The sequence below is a fragment of the Sceloporus occidentalis genome, unplaced genomic scaffold (assembly GCF_023333645.1).
Source record: "Sceloporus occidentalis isolate IW3139 unplaced genomic scaffold, rSceOcc1.0.p SCAF_5, whole genome shotgun sequence".
Lineage (NCBI taxonomy): Eukaryota > Metazoa > Chordata > Lepidosauria > Squamata > Phrynosomatidae > Sceloporus > Sceloporus occidentalis.
Window position 1 is genome coordinate 130,855,795 of NW_028316985.1, and position 22,053 is coordinate 130,877,847.

Genomic DNA, 22,053 nt, shown 5'->3' on the forward strand with positions numbered 1-22,053 from the left:
CTAGCCCCAGGTAGGGAAGTTATTTTGGCTCTCCTTCAACACAATATAAAACATTTGCCAAGACTGTTAGAAATACTATTGGTATGTTTTGTGTTAGACAAGGTACTAAAATAAATGTCATTCTAAATCAGGAGACAATCATGTAGAGAAGTCACGATATAACGATAACACTTTGTAACCTGGGGTAAGAGAAGGCAAACTAGCAGTATGAATTCCACACAGTATGATGTTTATCATGAATGTCAAATAGATAAAACTGGTATATTGCCAAAACTATCTCCTAATTCAGTTCACTCTTCTGTTATAGTATATAAAATGATAAAGAATGGTTTATGTTGTCTTGTGCCACCCCTTAAAAAATTACCAGCAACTGACTAGTGCCTCTTAAAAATTCAGAATACCAGCAGGCACATGACAACCTATTATAAATCAATCCAGGAATGACTCTGTTACAGGCTCTGTTAGAAAATCTCACAATTCAAATGGATTTTAGTACACCTTTATTAAAATGTTGTAGCCAATGCTAAAAGATTATAATACAGTGACAAAGTGCTTCCCTTGTATTCACATTACTAGTATTGAATGAGTCTCCCACATCCAAAATTCCAAAATCTGAAAAAGTCTGAAATCCAAAATTTTCCACATAGGTGGACACCTTTGCTCTCTCATGGTTCAATGTACACAAACTTTGTTTCATGCACAAAATTATCTAAAATATTGTGCATATATTTACCTTCATGCCATTAAGGTGTGTACAAAACATGAGACTTGGGTCTCATCTCCAAAATATCTCATTATGTATATGCAAATAGTCCAAATTTTAAAAAAGTCTAGAATCCAAAACACCTCTGGCATCTACACCCATTGAAATGCTTCAAGAGAAGCATTTTGGATAAGGAAGACTCAGCCTGTGGTGTTCTTTAGCACTGAACTGTTGGATGCAGTCCACTAATGTAATTACTTGAACTGTCTTAAAATATTAACCAATCTAGAATTCAGTGGTGGTTTTTCTGGCCTCTGAGAAGGACCCAGAAGAACTACTGGTGTTGGTTTTGTGGCTACACATGATGTGGTGATTGGTGCCACCAGGAGGTTTGCAGCAGTACACTGCAGGAAGAACAGAAAACATCCCCAAGTTGCCTAGGCAACTGATCAGTCCTTCCAGTGTTTCAGCACTATGCTGCAGCATGCTTCAGAAAGTTAAGGAAGCTGTTGCCTAAGCAAGTGGGTGACTATTCTTCTGATCTACTTGCAATATGCTGCAGTAGATTGATTATCATGGCTGTGGATAGCCATAATTTTGAAGTTGAAGGAGAGCATCACAGTGGGTGAATTATGCCCTATCCCACCTAGAGGATCAATAGAAACAGTACAACTTTACAGCTTGCAAGCAAGGCAGCAAATGGATAAGGTTAATTTCAGCTCAACTAGTTACTAAAATATGTGGATTCTTTTCATGAGGGTTTGTTCAAAAGTCTTCTGGAAGGCACAATAACATCAGCATAAGAAACTGCACTGGCTTTTTGGAAACAGAATACTGGCCTATATGGTTTTTACATGCCACATAAAATTAAAAACAGATTTATTTATTTTTTGTCTGCAAAGACATTGTAGAATTGGTCTCTTTCAGTCTAGAGCCCACTCCAGGTATTAGCCTTCACTATAATGGGCTTGAGTCTAGAGGAAAAACAGAAGGCCATCACCTGATCTTGTCTCCTCATACATGGCCAGTTCTTCTTATTCCCTTCCTGTCAGAGGAGATAAAAGAGAATGTCTGAATCTGAAACAATTTGTGCTTCCATGGGCTTTTCCGCACAACTTAGACCCCTACATGATTGTAGGACTCCTCATGGTTGTATTGAGGAGCCTACCTGAGCATAGCTCACACCTTTGCCCAATGTGGAGAGGTTAGGCTGGTGAACTAGGAAGGCATGAATCACATGAAAGGTGGCAATGTAGCCTTGCTGTCCATTATTCATGTGTCGCTATTTCAAACAGCTAAAACATCATGAGGGCAACTGCTTCATACACATTGATTTCAATGTCAAGATATTAATATAGTCCATTATTCTTTGGATTGAATATGGAAGAGTAAGGGCCCTGAACTGTGATTTAAACAGTCAGCCAGCTTTGGCATATATGCCTCTGGTTCGTATGCCAATAGATCGCAGTCCACTCTTCAGTCTTTTCCTCCTACTTCAGCTTCTTAGTTTTTCAGATCGAAAGAATGTAATGCATTTTGGACATAAACCTAATTCTCACTGTCTCAGCAAAACAACTGTTTTAAAATGGGGCATGCTGAGATCAGTACCAGCTAGCATTGCAGGAGATGCACAAATAGTGGTCTCAAACTAGATTGTTTCCATAGTGTTTTTTGGATTTTAGTGGGTTTCCATGAACAGGGATTGAAATCCTAGTTTCTTGAAACCCTAGTCTAGCATTCAAACCACTTCATGACACTGGCTTTCTCACATTTCAGAATAGTTGATATTAAATCTCCAGGGAGAATTTCAAATGATCCATTAATCAATCATTCCTGACCGTTGTTAAGTACTTGTTTCTTGAGTAGACATTTGGAATTAATATATTGAATACATCTTGCTCCTTGCCATCACAGTACTGAAGCACAATACACGGGCAGTCTTTTTGTACCAGATGCTGGAGAAAGCAGCACAGGACAGCACTATCTTCTTTGCCCTCTACAGAAGTGCTGCAGAAAGAAACTACTTTGTGATAGTTTAGGGTTTGAGCTGTCGTCTTCCTGAGGTCAGAGGCCTGCATCAGACTCCACCAAGCCCCACAAGCCCACACTGCCAGTTGCTGCCATAATTCCCATTGCTGTTGCATTTTCTGCCAAAATTCAACAGCAACTGTGGCAGCTCTTCATGGTGCTAGAGGGTATGAGACCACCCTCCCACACCAGTTTGGAGGTCAAGCATTTCTTTCTTTCCAGAAGAGAAGACCCAAAGCACAATTTTTTGTGGTAGTGCCACCAGCATTTTACCACAGCATATTAACTGTCAGCAGCTAGATCAATCCCACTGATTTTGCCAGAGGAGATCAGTGGTGTATGTAAATGTGGGCAACAGGAACTGCAAAAATAGCCATGGGGCTCCATGAGACCCATTTGCTTGATGTTACCCATCCCGGTTTAGGAGATGGGACATCGCTCGGTGATAGTCTTCCCAGCTAAAGATCTCGAGATTAATTGCTTGCATTTCCAGTTAAAATAATTAGATAGCAAAACATGTGAAATAACTGAAAGCCACTGCAAGTTAGAGAATTCTGGGATGAATTGACAAATTGTCTGATCTGGTATGAAGTAGCTTCCTATGAATGGTTGTGCAATATAACAAAGGTAAAAGGCACGTGACCTTAGGACTAATATGATAGTTTCCTTTATGGTGTTTTAAAAATGTATACAGCTTCAAATTGCAGACCTTAAGAATTTTAGCAGTCAATGAAGAAAAATTTAGTGTCAATTTATCCTAGATTTCAGTCTTATTCCACTATTACAGATTTCCTAAATTCTAAACAGCTGTCAGCTTGCTACACATTTAGCTGCATGATATTGCAGGATGGCTTGGTTGTACTTCCAAACATAATAGTGTGCTCTTGAAAAGATTCTATGGGTGAAAGGAAAGAAGAGTTACTTAAATTGTACTCAAGTAGTGTAAGGAATGTGCTTTGACAGAAGGCGCTACTTGTTTAAATGGTCATGAAGTCATTACAAATGACTTTTTTTTTCATGAATAGTGATTCCAGGCAATAAGGGGTTCAGACATCGTCTTCAACTTTTGTTCTTCCCAGGTTTTCTCATTGTTTTTTCCATCTTCCTTTCTTACTACAAAAATAGTATAGAAGAAAAAATGAAATAGCCCCACTTGTAATATCTCTTGCTTGGCAGTACTAGGAACAATCTGTCTGGAAGAACCCTTAATGACATGTATTATTTATTTATTTATCTTAAATATAACATTATGATAAAATTATATATTTGAGAGCAAGAACTACAAATCTATAGTGAAAATACATATTTTCTCTGTATAATACCATGTAGACCTCTATTTAATTATAAATGTGCACTTTAGAGTTAAAGGGACAATTGCTTCCACTATATTTTTCTGCTGTTGCAGAACTGATAAGTGATTAGGCAAATGAATATTCTTTTGAGTTGGACCAAGAAGAGACAATAATATTAAAGCTAAAATTATCATTTACCTTAAAATAATAAAATATTTTTAGAGAAAAGTGGCCAGTAGTATGATTTAGCCCAATTTAAACAATGACAAAATTTATTAATGAAAGGAAATGACAGTCAGAGAGGATACAAAATAAATATCTCTTTACAGAAGACCTATGCTCTTGGGTGACTGAGGTAGAAGTCTTGATGAATGTTTATCTCTCTGAGATTAGCTTCTTATTAATTTGGTCATGAATATAAAAACTTGGTGCAGAATTTTAATCTGTACTTTACTGAAAAAGTAGATAATGGATAAGAAAAAACTGTATTAAACAGGCATAAGGATGTTTTAATTTGTTTCTTTTCAAAATAGTTTTGAAATCTGTTTTTCAAATTAAGTTGTCTGGAAATAAGAAGGTGCACACACAAGATTTTGGGAGGTGTGTGTTATATGGGAGCTTTTTTGTTTCCAACAGAAGTGCCTCCAGGCAAAATGGTGGCTCCAGGCAAAACATATGGTGCATGGCAGTCTCTAAGTTATTACCTATTTGGAAGGTTTGTGGAAGTAAATGAGACTGATGTGTAAAAGGCCATGAAATGCTGGCTCATACTGTATTCTTGATACGCTTCAGTATTTTTGCACTTCTTCACTTTCATCTCCATGAAATATGCAAAAACCATTCTTTGAGTTTGCAATGTCAGCCTACAGTAGAGGATATAAAATGGATGAAAAGAACTAATATTAATTTCAACATTCTATGGATATTTAATTGTGAGCTACGTAAAAAGAAATTGTGCCATAAGCTTTGAACATGAAGTTTAAATTTTATATACAGTAGCTTGTGTGATAGTGCGCCAAGCTTCCTTAAAAGGCAACAGCAAAAAACGACGATGACGACGACGATGATAAAATAGTGTGTTAATTATTTGTCTGTAATTTTTAAACATATCATTCTGTGAGTTCTGTCTAGACAACAACAAATGCCAATTCATGTCTAGAAGTATTTATTTCCAGTAAATCCAATGAAAAATGTCATGCATGAATTTTATTAAATTCCATTTTTTTTCTTTCTTGTATTATTTCTTTATTAAGCACTGCAATTAACATGCTCTGGTGACAGGGGTGTTCAGATCTGTGTGGCCTATGGTGTTCATATAAATGTAGATATTTTGTTCTAAAACAAGAATAAAAGCTACCATTTTTCAAGATGCTGCTCAGGTGTTGCCATGATTTAAGCATTGACATTTGATAGTCTAATGGATAATGGATAATAAACTGGAACCAGTAGAAGGGATATTATAATCATGAAACACGACAGCAGAATTTGGGAGATGATGGAGTCCTATAAGGATTCTAGGGTGGATTACAGTGATTTTTAAAATAAAAGATTTAGGAGACTTTTAGCATGATTCCTTCACTAATCCAGACTCATAAAATGAAAATTATAGATAATTGTCATATACTATCTGGTTATACTCCTTCTGTGGGCAATGCATTGGTGAGAACTCAGGGTCACATTAATCCACTTCCTGATGTGATGACAACTGGAGAAATCCTATCCATCTGTGGTGGCCGGAAGCTCTGTGTGATTCAAATCTGTTTTTGCAAATGTCCTCTCTATCTTACTATTTCTCATTAATACCACACCACTAACACTTTGGTTCTAAATACAGACTGTGCCAGATGGACAATGTGTCAGTTTCATTTTCTCCCATCTGCACATTTTGAAACTTTTGGTATATTCTAAGCAAAACAAATGAAGCAAAAATGTTAACCTATCAAGAGATTATTCAAACCCCTTCCCCATGAAGCCTTCTTCCCATGCTCTTCTAGTTCTGGAAACCTTTAATTTCAAACATGCAGGAGTATGTGAGAAGGTGCAGCCAGAACGATAAATTGTTAAAACCCTAGTATTTGACAGAATAACTTTTGTTCATACACAGTATTTTTGGGTTCCAGGTAAGATATCTATGTTGTCATTAACATTTCAGAGACAACAATTTCCTCAGAAAAATCCCCAAACTTCATTTTAAACTCTCTTCAGGCTTAAAGAGCTATATGACATTTTGTTCCAAGCCTAGTGGCCCATATAAAAATTGAATAAAATTTCCCTGAAGGGTAATGTACCAAATCCCGCAAATTCCCTTTAAGTGCAGGATCTATGATGCAAAATAGGAAGTGCTCATAAGAAAATACTGAAAATAATGCAAGCGTGCCCTGTGAGGTGAATAATTTGTCTGCAGCTGCAAGAGGACATGCACATAAATTTGTTTAAGCTATTGCCCTTTTGGATGGTATCAGTCATCATTCCTAAAATACCTTTTAAGCTGCAGGTGAGTTAAAGTCATGAGTAAGCGCTTATATAATGCCCCCACATAGCTCCTGTTCTCTAGCTGCTGACAAATAGGAATATGTCATTGGCCTTCAAGATCTTTGGGTCTTCATCTTCCAAATCCCCAGCCAGCATAGAGCATGGTAAGTGATTGTGAGAGCTGTAGTACCATATAAGCTAGCTAGCAACACCATAGTGCATATGGTAGAATATTTGCAAATATTTTGTTGTTGTTGTTATTGTTGATTTATTTAAGAGTTAACAGGATAAGTCACATTGCATTTCCCAGCCAGAATAAAAGAGGGATCCCATGGCAAATGCAATAATGTCTCATATACCCTTATCAACCTGTAATTACTTGATATGTGTTAGCTTATGGGAAAGTAAATCGCCCTTAGCCAAATTTACTTTTATATTTCAGTGGTTGTTCAGCAATAAGGATCAATTGAATGAACAGCATGCCTGGCAAATGTTATGATTGTGACATTGATTGATTGACATCATTGTATACTGGAGCTTTAGAGAATACAAGAGGTCAGGGTTTGCCCCAGTGGACTTTCAATCAAAAATTCAACATGGGAGGCTATTTGTGGTCATTTCATCTAGGGCATGTAACATATAAACCGGCCTATGGAATGTCTGCATCCTTGAGTTATATGGAGATGTGCTAAAATCCAACGAGAAAAAAGGATGAAAAAGAACACATTGGAATGGGTTTATGAAGCAGCAGCCAAGAAGAAAGTACCATCTTTCATCAAAACAGTATAATTCGCATCCCCTAGCTGAAGATGCTCACTGATTAAAAGGGCAAAAAGAAATGTGCTATTATTTTCTTATTGTTTGGGATCATCAGCTATTTAGAAAAGTAAACAGAATGTTTTTGGATGCTTCATTTATGTGTGGTGCAAATCAGTCAAACATGGGAACAGCAATTCTATGTATCAGGTGGATAGGTAGGAACCATTATGGAACATCTACCATAACACAAGCAATAAAATAAAATTGTAAGGCATGGGGTAGGGTGGTTGTTGTTTTCTTCCTGTTCGTTGGGCTTCCAGAGAAAAGGAAACACTTCCCAGTTTAATCAAAACAAATGGGAGAGAATTAACTATTCCAGGTCCAAACCCTCAATACATCTCAGGTATATTGAGGGTATGAGAATCGTATGCATCTTTTACAACCCACCTCTGGAATACTACATTCTGTCCCCACTACTTGCTGAACTGAAGTGGGACTGACATGCCTGTAGAATTTTCTGCCACTGGACCAATAAGGTTTTCTACCTAAAGACTGCTCTCTCTTTCTGCAGTCTAACTGGGCGGGGGGGGGGGGGGGGGTGTCTAGTTTACATGGACTGTATCCACAAAAGCTTCTGCTAGAAATTTCTTCTTCCCAGTCAGTCTCAGAGGTGCTGGCTCCTTTATGACCTTTTAGGCAAACAGATTTGTACAGCTATTGCTTAGATATGATACTTGATATCAGATGAAGTGACCTGTTTGAAAATGTGATTTAATTGATATGTTTTGTTCTTTCCCAACATTTTAATGCACTGTTGAAATAGCTACAGGTAGTGATGCAGACTTAAATAATATTTTTAAATGATAATTTGACATCAACTTGAAGCAGTGTTATACTAATATCCATTAAGGCAGAAATAATAAGCTACATTCCATGGATCAGAAATGCACACTGTGATCTTACATAAATGTACATTGTATATATGTATATGCTGCTCTTATTGCATACATAGTTGCTCTTTTAACATTTGTATATATGTACAAAAATTAAACATAATTTTAAAATTTCATAAAAGGAGGAATCACATCTATAGGAGCAATTGAAAACTTCATTATCTGATCTAAGAGCAGTTTGTAAGACAAATAAGGATACTGTGACAACAGTATAAACATTGCCTTGACTGTTGTAAGTGTCTTGATTGTTCTCTAAAATGAATTCCCAGAATATGTCATGCTGTATCTGTCCATTATTCCCTCTACTGAAGTCTTCCTCTATCTGCTGCTGTCCAGATATTTTAAATTACAGTTCCCAGCATCCCTCACCAAAGTTGCCTTGTTACTTTGGGCTGATGGGCAAAAGGCAGGCTCCTGAGGAAGGCTGCTCTATTGCCTACCTACTTTGATTTCTGTTTTAAAGGTTTTTTTGGGAAGCTTGGCTTCACTATTAAAAGCTGGATTTGATAGTGCCACACTGTATTTTTCCGACCAGGAGGATGCACTGAGTCTGCAACTCTGCACTTTATTTTTAAAAAGATGTGATGGACATGAAGGTGAAACAGAGAGAAAGAGAAATAATTGGCCTGACCCAATATAAGACAATTTCTTGTATTTCTACTGTGGGGAGCAGGGAGAATACTTCTGTTATGTCTGCCTCGGGGTATTTGCCCTTTCACACACTTCTGGCATTGATACAGGGGAAAAATCTATACATGATGCTGAACAATGCTTTCTCAAATGAAGAAACATATAGGACTATGATAACTGATCACATAATAGTTTTCTCCCACTAGGCAAGTAGAAGGGAGGAAGAGATGTAGGGCAGGCAGCCGTCATGGTGCTGTGCCATGTTTCCTGAGATGGGTTCTTACAGAGCCCTGCCATTCCTGAATCTTCTCCTGCCTTTGTTCTACAAAAGATAAGATAGAAATTGAACCCACACTGAGCTATATCACTGTTTCCAAAAAAGAAAACACACTGTAGCAGCCATGTATCAGTGATAAAAGATTTGATATGATCGTAAGGCTGCAGAAAACTCTCAAACATTTAGCAAACAATCAGTTTCTCAAAAGAAAATGAAGTTTGGCCAAGAACCTACTGGACATTGGTGGAGTCTACCATATTTGTGCTGGAGGTCTTGAGGAGAGCAGACAGTAGGCAATAACCCCAAATACTCTGTTTACTATCAGCATTATAAAAGAAGTCTTGTCCAAGGGAACTATATTTTATTTTGATATTATAACAATTTTCAATTTGATATGATCCTAATATTTGGCTACAGAAAACTCCCAAGCATTTAGCAAGCCATCAGTTTCTCAAAAGAAACATAAAATTTTGGCAAGAAACTACTGGGCATTGGTGCTGGGAATCTTCCTCTTTTCTGACAACCATCTATCTTTTCTGACAACCTTCCACCAGCCTTCTAGTGAGTTCTGTCTACTCATGATATGTCCAAAGTACAGCAGCCTCAGTTTGGTCATCTTGGCTTCTAAGGAGAGTTCAGGTTGATTTGCTCTAGGACCCACTGATTTGTCTTTTTAGCAATCCACAGAATCTATAGAACTCTTCTCTAGCACCACATTTCATATATATATATATATATATATATTCCTTCTGTCAGATTTCTTCAATGTCCAGCTTACATAACCATACACAGAAATGGGAAATATAATGACATGAGCAATCCTAATTTTAATATTCAATAATATTAAGATTTATTCTATCATCAGCTGGATCTGATTGTTGTGCATTGTTCAAACCAAAGCTAACCATATAGGGTGGTAAAATGCAGCCTTGCTTGACCCAGTTCCCAGCTCGACCATGAAACCCATTGTGTGACCTTGGGCAAATCCCAATCTCTCAGCCTCAGATGAAGGCAAGGGCAAACCTCCCTCCAAAAAAATCTTGTCAAGAAAATCCTAGGATAGGTTCACATGAAGATGATGAAATTGAGGCTGTCATGTTTTGGCCACATCATGAGAAGGTATGATTCACTTAAGAAGACAATAATGCTAGGAAAGGTAGAGGGCAGTAGGAAGAGAGGAAGGCCACCTGGCACAACAGATGGCTAGACTCAATTTGGAAGGACATGAGCATGAAGCTGCAAGACTTAAGCAGAGCAGTGGAAGACAAAGGGCTTGGAGATGTCTCATTCACAGGGTAGCAAAGAGCTGGGGCTGAGCTGAGGACAGTTAAAAACAACAACACTTAAGTGAACTGAGAGTCAGCATGGTGTAGTTGTTTGAGTGTTGGACTAGAGCTCTGTGACAACAGGGTTCAAATCCCCCTTTAGCCATAAAAACCCACTGAGTGGCCTTGGACAAGTCACACACTCTCACTCTAAGAAGAGGGCATTATCAAACCCTCTCTGAACAAATCTTGCCAAGTAACTGTTGTGATTCTTTAGAACCCCAATCAGAAACACCTTAAAGGCACACAACAATAAATTGGGTGAAGAGCTGTAAAATTACATTTGTATCAAAAACTGTAAACAGCAACAACACTAGAATGCCCACTTTGTTCAGTGTGCATTGCTTGCAAATATTTTATGTGTACAAATGACATTATGCAATTTATGGCCCTCCAGGTGTTGTTGACCTAGACCTTTCATCAGCTTGACTCAGCACAGCCAGTGTTGAAGAACTGTCCGACAACATACTTTCCCCATCCTGGAATTACCTAAAACCCTGTGATATTTCTTTTCCACTTTCTTGTGTCCTCATACCACTCTTTATTCATAGCATTATTGTACTTGTCAGTACCACTGCAAGCATACCACAAGATGGCTCTCTTTCATTACCTGTTAAAGAGTAACATGTGTATACATGCTTTGGTGCTCCATTCCTAATGTCAAATTAAAAATACTTGAAAGATATCACATTACTAGTGGTGAACCATAGTCAGGCGCCAAAGGGAAACATGCATGCCAGAAAGAATTGTATGCTAATCTGTTTCCTGCTTTCGCTATGCAACTCCACTGCCAGAGAGATAAACCATTCACTTACTCCTTATGTAAATATCTCTTTCTCATGTCTCCTCCTTGATGAAATTAAGGGGAATGGCTAATTGCTTCATAGTACAATCAAATAGCTTAAGAGTTGCCATTGTTGAGTCACATTTAAAATGTTACAGGTACAAATGGAAAACAACTTTTTGTTGCTAACTGCTGTCAAACCAACTTCCAACTTACAGTGACTCTAAGGGCTGCTGCCACAGTGCAGAAATAAGACAGTTTCCTACCACTTTAGCTGCCATAACTCAATGCTATGGAATCCTCAAATGTCTAGTTTGGTGGGGCACCAGAGCTCTTTGACAAGAAATGCTAAATATCTAATGAAACAATAAATCTCAGAATTGCATAGCATTGCGTTATGGCAGTTGAAAAGGTGTCAAAATGAAGTGTAGCTGCAGCCCACATCATCCTATCATCAACAGCCCTGTTTAGGTCTTGAAAACTCAGGGCCATGGCTCCCTTGACTGAGTCTATACATTTGGAATGTGATCTTACTCTTTTCCTACTGCCTTCTGCCTTACCGGCATTATTATCTTTTCTAGTGAGTCATGTCTTCTCTTGATATGATTGAGGTACAACAATCTCAGTTTATTCATCTTGGTTTCTAGAGAGAGTTCAGGCTTAATTTTCTCTAGGACTCATTTGTCTTTTTAGCAGTCTCTGGTATCTGTAGAACTTCTCCAGCACCTTCTGTCACTCTTTTATCTCTTTTATATAGTTCTTCCGTATATTGTTTCAATTGTCATTTTATTTCTACTTGGTCCTGTAATGTGTTCCCCTGCTGGTCCCCATTCATTATTTAAATTTCCATTTGATTTCTTGGATTTTGTGATGTTCTATAGTAAAGCAAAAACAGCTTGGAAATCAGCAACAGGGAAAACAAATCATTAGCAATACTGTCTGAGATATTTCTCAATAAAATTAAGTCTCTTTGGATTCAATGAGATCCTGCTGTGTTTTACTTACCTCCAGGTAAATCCATATGTAACTTTAGGCTCCAACAGTTTCATTTCCTTTTAGCAGTTTCCTTTGAGCAGACATCTATAGGATTTAAAAAGTACTGTAGAACCTCAATGAGAAATGAATTGGACTTTATTCATTTTTAAGTTTCATTTGTTTCAGTGAATCTACTCTACGTATAACTACGTTTGGATCAAGTTATTAGAATAATATATTCATAAGGCTAAGTTGGGTCATCAGATAACTGTCATATAACAAAGTGTGTTTTTATTTTATTGTGATACTGAACACTCATGCGGGATGTAAAATATTTATTATAAAACCGTGCAATAACATTATTACAAAAGTCTCACAAAGGGCAAACATGACAGTAAACATAAATTGTGGGGGCATATGTAGTGCATCTCATTACAGTTCACTTATCATAGAAATTTTGTTACAACTGTTACTTTCTCCATCTAGGCCAGTTTCACCAGTTTGGTGAAAGAGAAGTCACTGTTCTCTGACAAAATGCAGAAAATTATTCTGAACACCTTTGACTCATTTGTCCATTTGTCCAGTAAGACTGCAAATGTGCTTAGACAACCTTCCCATCATTGTGCATGGAGCAGGAGAGGGCTTTTCCCAAAAATTTGGATGCAAGCTCGCTTTCCAATTAAGATGAATATAATAAAAACATAGGACTTTATCACAGCAGGAAAATTGGAGGTTTAAAGAGTCAATAGCCCACCTAAATCACACAATTATGGTGAAGATTTTCAGGCAACATCATGATTAAAGAGCACTTATCTCAGGAATAACCAGGGAATTTATCAATATACAGTTGGCCTTCAGTTTTTGCAGGGGATCTGTTCCAGACACACACACACCCTGCAAAAACAGAGACTTGATGATATTCATTGTATATTCATATATATTTCCTATTAGATGCTAACCTAACATAAACCACCCATACTTATTACTGTATTATCATATATTTATCAGTGTACATAGTGTTTTTCAAGTAAAAGAACAACAAAAAAGCCACCCGTGCCAAAGGCATATAATCTGATAGAGAAAATAGACAGGGGTAGTTGTTTGGGCCATTTAACAAATACAAACAAAAATTCATCAGTGATACAATAAAGGTATTATTGATGGATTTTAATGTTAGAGGGACAGGCAGAGAGGCAGAGGCAAAGGCAGGTTTAATAAAAATATAAAACTATGCAATTTTATATGGGTGTTCAAAAAGAAACAGTATGCTGGTAGAAAGGGGAAAATATGAAATTGGACTGAATCAAGTAACAGAAGATCTAATACACCCAACCCAAAGCGCATGATGACTTTTATGAGAAAGGAGACTTCTCTGAAGGAAGGGAAGCTGAAGTATTAGCATCATGGATGAGAAGTCAGGTTTCAGTGAGAGAAAGAAGGTGAAAAGATCAGGAGACAAGTAGTACAGTAACTTTAGGAGCAATCAAGCAGCAGTTCCTTAAGGAACAAGAAAAGGGAAAATTTGAAAAATATGGGTATCAGATTAGTAGAAATAGAAGAAACAGAAGCCATTACAAAGAACAAAGGAAAGAAAATTTAAAAAGAGTTACCCATGAAATAATAAATGTAACCCAAAAAAGAAAATGAATAAGTTACAAATAAAACTATAGAAGATTCATATCACTAGTAATGAAAAATCAGGTTCCTCTTTTGGCTGACGAACAGATTCTTCTTGGAGAAGGTGCTGAAATATCTCTGGCCTGATTTTGTGCCCTAGATCCCAGAGATGACACATCTGGGTGTGGGAAAGCAGATCCTGAGTATGAGTTTCTTATACATTGGATGGCCTTTTCCTCCCTCACATAAAGTTCTGGAACAGCTCTCTGGCCTGATTTTATACATCAACTTCTGGAGATGGCATAGTATTCTAGCACCCACCACTGAAACTTCTTTGGGTTCACTGGTTTGTAGTAAATAAGTTGTTTTTCATTCAGTTGCCACTCAATCCTATTTAAAATGGATAAGTTTGAAATTCTGTTATTGCAGAATAGCATGTATATGAGGTTTATCAGGCTCTTTGGCAACCCTGGGATATTAAGAGTGTAGTTTTTATCCAAGTGTATTATATTTCCCACTCAACAGGCATTGTGGAACCTATGGCCTTAGTGGTCATCTAGCGTACACTGAATATGATGCAGAGTGTCTGTGACCGGGGGGGGGGGGGGGGGGATACATTTAAATAAAAACTGAAAACTACAAAAAAAAAAAAAAAACCCACAAACCTGAGTGCAGTCATGAATGAAATGGCACACATTAAAACAGCACAGCTCTGTAAGTAAAGTGGATCAATGTTAGTGAAAACAAAATAAGCCATCCTCTAAGAAACAGCAGAACTGTCACAAATTACAGCTGGGGTCAGCAACCATTAATATTTAAGCATGTTTTGTACTTGTCAGAACTGATTTTTTTGATTTCATTAACTGGCCTTGCTCACTGACACCTCCTTTGCCTGTAATACTGGGGAAAAACTCTTTGACCCTCCTTTTCTCCAATTAGGTCTTTCAGCACTATCTTTGCATCATTATGCACTTCACTTGAAGATACTGCCCAAAACCTCTTTCAACATCTTCCCCTCAGTATCAATTGCAGAAAAGGATCTGTCATAGTTTTCCACTGGAGTATCTCTGACTGCTTTCTGACTGTATTGGGTCTGATTCTGGCTCACACATGGAACAAGAAGCTGATAAGAGTAGAAAGGATCTTTGAAGTTTATGCAGAACAAGCCCACAGGAAGCAATGCCTGGTATCTTCCATGTCAATTAATCTTCTCTGGGTTTTTATATTAAATTTAAATGATATCCCAAGTACCAAACCTGATCATTAAAACAGGCTCAGCACTTCTTCAACCTGGTGATGTATGAGCCTGCAATTACCTTCCATCACTAGTTGCCTAGACCTAAAATAAAGTACCTCCACATCATAATTTCACTATTAGATCCCTTTCTCACACATTTGTCCAATAGTTTTGAAACACATTTTGATGGCCTGAACTCTTAGCTTCCACATACTATTCGCCATACTTCTTGGGGCTTCTTGAAGTTGAACTCAAAAATATATGGAGGGTAAAAATTTCCCTAAATTATAGGAAACATTCCCCCACTGAATCGTCAAGGAAGCTGAAATATTGAATGTTGTAAAAAGGAGTAAATAGGAATTGTGCAGCTCAACCAATAAACCTTGTACAAAACTAACTAGCTTCTTTATCTTTATTGCCTTTGCTCATTAACTCTATTTTAGGCAATGTACTCACATATAAAATATGGAAAATATTCAACACAGCACTTTGCTCTCTGTACTCATCACACGCAATACTAGCTGCTTGTTTCTGGAAATCAGTTTCCATCAACTAATAAAGATTCAGAATTGACTTAGCTATACAAGTTACTAGTGCGCTTTTTGGTTCTTTCTTCCTGACTCGATGTAATCAAATTGTACAGGTGAAAGAGCATATGGTATCCAGTTAATTTATTTCATTTCCATTATACACAGCTGTGACAACCAAATGGAAAATTAAGCATTATGGCGTATCCTAATGTTAATGTAATTTGAAAAGTCAGTTTCCTGACTACAAATTGTCAATCATCCTCAACAAAAATATGTCTCATGTCTGAATCAAAATAGATGGTATCAAAAATGTATTATTTCAGGTTAAAGGGTGAAAAGCCCCCTCCCTAAACATAGCAAAATGGCCAACCACAGCTCCAAGGAGGTTTTGTAGTCAGTTTTGTGCCAGAAAAAATGACCCCCTATTGTTATCTTTTTGTTGTTTTATATCATGGCCTGTGTTTGACTCATTTTATTTTATTTTAATGTTTTAGTATTATGTTTATGTCTGAGATTGTACGCCTACAATTTTTTTTGGAGGGGGGGACATTCTTGATGTCAAAAGTGAGGCTGGATACAAAATGTTTTCATTAATTAATAAATGTACATGTTAAGTAATAGTATTCTTGTTCAAATACTAGCTTGTGGCATGATTCTGCTTTTTATCTTTATTTAAATTGACTGTAATTAATTATCTTGCCAGCCTCCTAGTGTTCCTGTCATGATGAATGAGACAGAAATATATTATAATGTGAAATAACCTTTAAAAGTTCAAGAAGATGGGAATGTGTCAAATAAAATGGCCTTCATTCATAATGGTGCTTGGTGCCACTTTTTATTTGAACTTTGCAAGGACTGTACTGATTTGAGAACTTTTAGTCCAAGATATACACTGCTATCTCTAGGCTTGATTCAGTAAATATTATCTGTACTACAACTGCAAGGGCCATGTAAGGTGAAACGTTCTGCCTGTCTTTAAAAAGTAATATGAAATTCTCTCCCCCACCCCACCCCACCCCATCACATATGCAGAAACAAAAGTCTTGGGTGTATTCTGATTTTTTTAAGGGATATTAGACAGTAGTTTCCCCCCTAATCTTTTCTTTAAACAAAATATATTTAGTAAAAATGCAAAGAATATTGACTGGAAATTCCTGTCCATTGCTCAACATCTTTCAGCCTTTCACCTGAAAGTTCAGGAATTACTGTTTTGAATAGTCAATGAAATGCCTCTTGACCAAAGTCTCTCATGGACAACCAGTTCTAGCAGCAGCATACTGTTAAGTTTAATGAAGGGAAGGAATGGTCCAGACCCCAATGCAACACTGGCTTCACAGTAAGTCCAACCATTTTTTGCATTTTTCAGGGATGTAGGGACTTGGAATGTCAGGAGAAAAAGAACTTGAGATTTCAAGCTGTCCCCAGAAACTCTTCCACTGAGGTGTGTTTATTTGTAAGGCTGTTTCCACCAATGCAGCCCCAACCACAACTGAATCCTCTTTTTCTTAAAGTGGTAAGACTTTGGGCAAGTTTACTAATTCAGTGTAAAAACACAATGTAATCACATATCTGGGACTGACTACATGGGCTAAAAGAAACAGCCCCACCCAGTTTTAAACCTTCCCTGTCCAGAAAACACATCTGGCTGAAAAAGGAAGAAAACATACCCAAGCTACACTCCAGGGCTTAACACTTGAGCAAAAAACATCCTGGTTTGCTCAAGTTCCAGCTGGAAAGAGTAGACTATTTCACCAGTATGTGGAGTGCATGCCAGTGTGGAGATAGGAGAAAGGGCTGGCACACTGTTGGCACCTTTGCTGTCCATAATTTTTTTCCTCACAACCCAGAAATTGATTGCAGAAGCACATGAGTGGACAACTGCACCATTGACCCATCACACACCCCGTTAACTGAAATGATGACAAACATCATCAGCAGCAGTACAAGGGATTTACAGTGAATACAGTAACAAACTGGCTGGTCCAGCAGGGCTCCATGGGGGTGGGGAGGGAGAGAAAGAGGGCATGCACAGAGAGGCTCCATAATCATGCTGTGCCAATGTGTCACTTGGGGCATTGTTGACAGTATGGGCAGTCAATCGATCATGGAATTAGTTGGCCAGTTGTGTGGGACATTCAATGGGCTGGTGGCTGGTTGAACAAGGGAAGTTATTGACAGTCATTGGCAGAGTGACTGTGTACTCATGCACAAACATTTGCAGAAGTACAGAAAAAAAATAAAGGTGTGGCATGGCTTATAGCCATGAAGGCTCCATTTTGGTGGATCCATCTTCACAGAGGACGTGGGGCAGTGTGGACTGTGTGTCAGTTGTCAGCCCATTATGGGAGTTGGCTGTGCAATCAGCACATTCTCCCCATGAATCAGGAAACCCCAGGGGTAAGCTGGCTTTCCCCTTCCATCTTCTCAGGCTCTTTGTGTCTTCCTTTGAGCTATTTCAGAATGTAGAGAAGAATGGGATAGGGGTTGGGAGGATACAGCTATTGTAGAGGAGGAGGAAAAGATGAATTTCATTCCTGTTCATTTAATTTTCCTAAGGATATAAAAGATACCTTCAACCCCTCCATCTCCTCAATCTAATTTCCTACAGATCACTATTTCTCTGCTGCAGGTTGCAGTCAAAAAAGCACTATCTTTATTTGGACTGTTAGGTATGGAGTATCCACTGCTTCCCAGAAGAAAGAGGATCACTTGTGCGTGTGTACAGCATGCAGTTATGCCCACATGGCCCCTAATGTAGCAATTGCAGGCACACTTTGGGGTAGAAAAGATTGTGTGACCTTCATTTCAACCATAGGTTATAACATAGGCTGACCAAAAAAACCCAAAACAAATCACTTATCATAAAATCAAAAGATCAATGAACTCAAAAATCAGTTTCTAATGACATGGGTCTTCCAGAAAGAAATACTATGCATCTGCAGCCACAGAACTAGAAGAAGCCATCTTCTCCATTACATTGCTCTTATTATGGGTAGCAATTCAGCTACTTTGCAGACCTGACCAAAGGCCCTTCCCAAAAGTACTCTGTCTAAGTATTTGATTCTTAAATTTGTATAAAGTAAACACTGATATATGTAACATGGCAGATCTTCAATACAAATACACTATCATTTTCAAATTGGTAGTTATTTCCCTGTAGCTATTTTTCTGGGCTGCAATATGCATCATCTGAAACACAACTATCCTAATAGGATATTTAGGGTCTTTTCCCCCCTTTTAAAGATAACACATACGGTATTTCAAACGTGTTTGAACAGAGATGTTTAGGGCAGCCTTCCCAATACGTGATTCTAACATTTCAGATTCTGCAACACTGTTTTCACTATAGTTATCAAATACTTTGTAGTGAGTAATCCTAGGACAGCCTTTGGATTTGGAGCAAAAGTCATGTCTTATGGAAACAAAAAGCAAAACCTTTAGTAAATATTACATGTTTGTTCTGCATGTCAAAAGTTAGGTTAGCTTAGTGCGGGTGAAGCTAAATACTCTTCAGTGTTTTGTGACTTTCAGCCTGAGGACATTTTGAGACAGAGGGCTTCTCATACCAACAGTCAGAAAGCATTGTAAAATTATTCTGTCTTTGTTTATTATTATTACCTGGAAGAAAAAAAGAGAGAAGTGTTAGAAAAACCTCTTAAGGAGTGTCTGGCTACTATTAGCTATTTTTCTGGGCTGCAATAGGCAGACAACTATCCTAATAGGATAATATGTGAAGCCCCCATAAATTCAAGAACTGACATCACATTCGCACTACATAATTATAGCAGTTTGATTCCACGTTAATTGCCATTGTTCCATCATAGGGAATCCTGGCGTTTGTCATCTGGCGAGTCACGGGAGTTCTCTGGCCAAGAATTCTGAATGCCATAGAAGAACCATGAGGCAAGGTGATGGCATGATTTAAAAAGAAAAGAAAAAGTGAAACTGAAATTACCTTAAGTAAACCTAATATAATGGTTTGATGGCTATATTACTAATTGCATAATAGCTGATAGGGTTGCACCCAGATTTAGGTATATTAACCTGGGCTGGAGTATACAGAATTCTTTTCTGTTGTTCATCCCATAGGAACCCCTCCAGCTCACAAAAAATGTGACATGGAGGGTAAGGAGATCATATTCACAGGATGACAGTCTCTACCTGATTTTCAAGCTCTCTCAGCCCCTTCAACTATAGAGTATTGCATTCAGCAGGTTTCCAATCCAACTATGTATCACATTGTGAGAGAAACGGATGTACTGCCATGTGAAGGAGGGGTGGGATCTGCTTCCCCCAGTCTATATGCAAGTGCTTAAATTTGAATCCAACCCATTTTCTGGAAATGACAACATTAATCTTTTATCGACTCATATCATTACATTTTGCATTCCCATTTTAGCAACTAGGGTAGGATTGAAGATAATACGCATAGGGCTGAATGTGATCCCAGGCTCTTCCTTGTCACCTTAATTTTTTTTGGAAACATTAACTTTCAAATGTAGTGTGTAGATAACTGCTATGTGCCTTCCAGTTGCCTTCAGCGCATGGTCATTCTATACTAGGGTTTTCTTGGCAAGGTCTGCTTGGAAAGGTTTTTCCATTACCTTCCTCTGAGGTTGAGAGATTGTAACTTGCACAAGGTCACACAGCTGATTTCCATGGCTGTATTACCCAGTATTAAAGTAAACAGCACATTTGAGGTTACTACCAAAACAGAAAACAAACAGATCAAATGGCAAATCAAATCAGGACCCAGCCAGTGTGGTGTAGTGGTTTGAGCATTGGATTCTTCACAACCATGCATAAAAATCGGTAATATGATGGCTAATTTTACTTTCAATGATAAATCTTTAAATTTATTTACTTCCTTCATAGCAATAGCAGTAGCATTTACATTTCTATATCACTTTGTAGTGAACTCAGCACTCTCTAAACAGTTTAGAATCTATAAGACAAACTGGATACTCGTTTTACTGATCTACAAAAGGATGGAAGACTGAGTCAACCTGGAGCACTGTGGAATCAAGTTCTCAATGTTGTGGCTGCAGTACTATCATTTTAGCAACTGTGCCTCCAGGGCTCCCCTCCCTTCATAGCTGGCCTTCCAAGTCAGTCTCTTTGTGATTACAATCTCCTCTCTGATTCTTGATTGAGCCAAGGTCTGGAAAACCTTGAACTATTTTAATTATCTGTTTTTAAATTATGTAAATAATCTGTGGTCATTATTTTTGTTTTCTTAATATTCAAAGGTAACCCTTCCTTTGCATTTTGTTTCTTGACTTTTTTCAGTAGTCTTTCTGCTGGCAGTATGGTGTTATCTGCATATTTTAAATTGTCGATGTTTTCAATCCTCCTTCCTCTGAGTCTAATCTTGTTTTAAGTAGGATATGTTCAGCATACAACTTAAACAGAGGGTGATAAAATGAAGCTTCGCCTGACCCTTTGTCAACTGGAATCCATTCCATTTTTCCATATTTTGTCCTGACAGTAGTACAGTCATCAAGATAATCTAATTTCATGGCACACCCATTTCTTTAAGATTTTTCATGATCAACACAATCAAAGGCTTTGCTATAATCTACCAAGCACAGGCTGATTTACTTCTAAAATCCTCATATAGTTATTTCTTGTATTTGGAATTCCATTTCATCTCAGATGTACTAAAGTTCCAGTTGCTAGGAAGGAGTTAGAACATTAGGTTGTCTCTAATGTTTTGATCTACGCTGCTTCTCAGTACAGAAGTACTAAAGATCCAAATATCAGACAAATATCAGACATTCCCATTCATCAGCTAAGTATCAAAGTCCCAAGCTATTTGGAAATTTAAATCTCTTCACAAGCACCTTGAATTGATGTATATTTCATGGAACTAAATGTATTTCTTATGTTTCCTATATTTTCTTTTTGGAACAAAATTCAGAATAATCTGGACTTTTCCTGTTTCTACAGAAATAAGACCTAGGTTTTCCATGTTCTTACTGCCATAGATATTAGCTATACTATTATGATTTACTAACCACTGTTTCAAAGATGTAAAACAGTTGTACCCATTTCATCCTTAAATGGCCATATACTTGCTCTGCTGCATTTTGTTAGTGAATACATTTTCCACTGTGCAATGCTAGCAAAGATAAGTGTTTGCTAACATTTCAAATAAATATATTAATCCTGCTTTTCGAATCTGAAGAGAATTATCAGGCTATCATTATTTATATTTTAATTATTTTTGGGGTCTTTTCCCTCTGTCAATCTGTTGATTTTTAACTTTGGGAAAAGATATTGGACTGATCATTCTATCATAGCAAGATTCCTCAAATAACACTCTTTTCATTCAAAGCAAATGAAAATAACACATTCCCATTCATCAGCTAACTATTTTGATGCAGATGCAAACTATCAACTCCTGGAAAAACACAAGATAAATTACTCCTTCAGTGTGTGTTCTAGCTAGAACATTTGTAATCTTGCCTG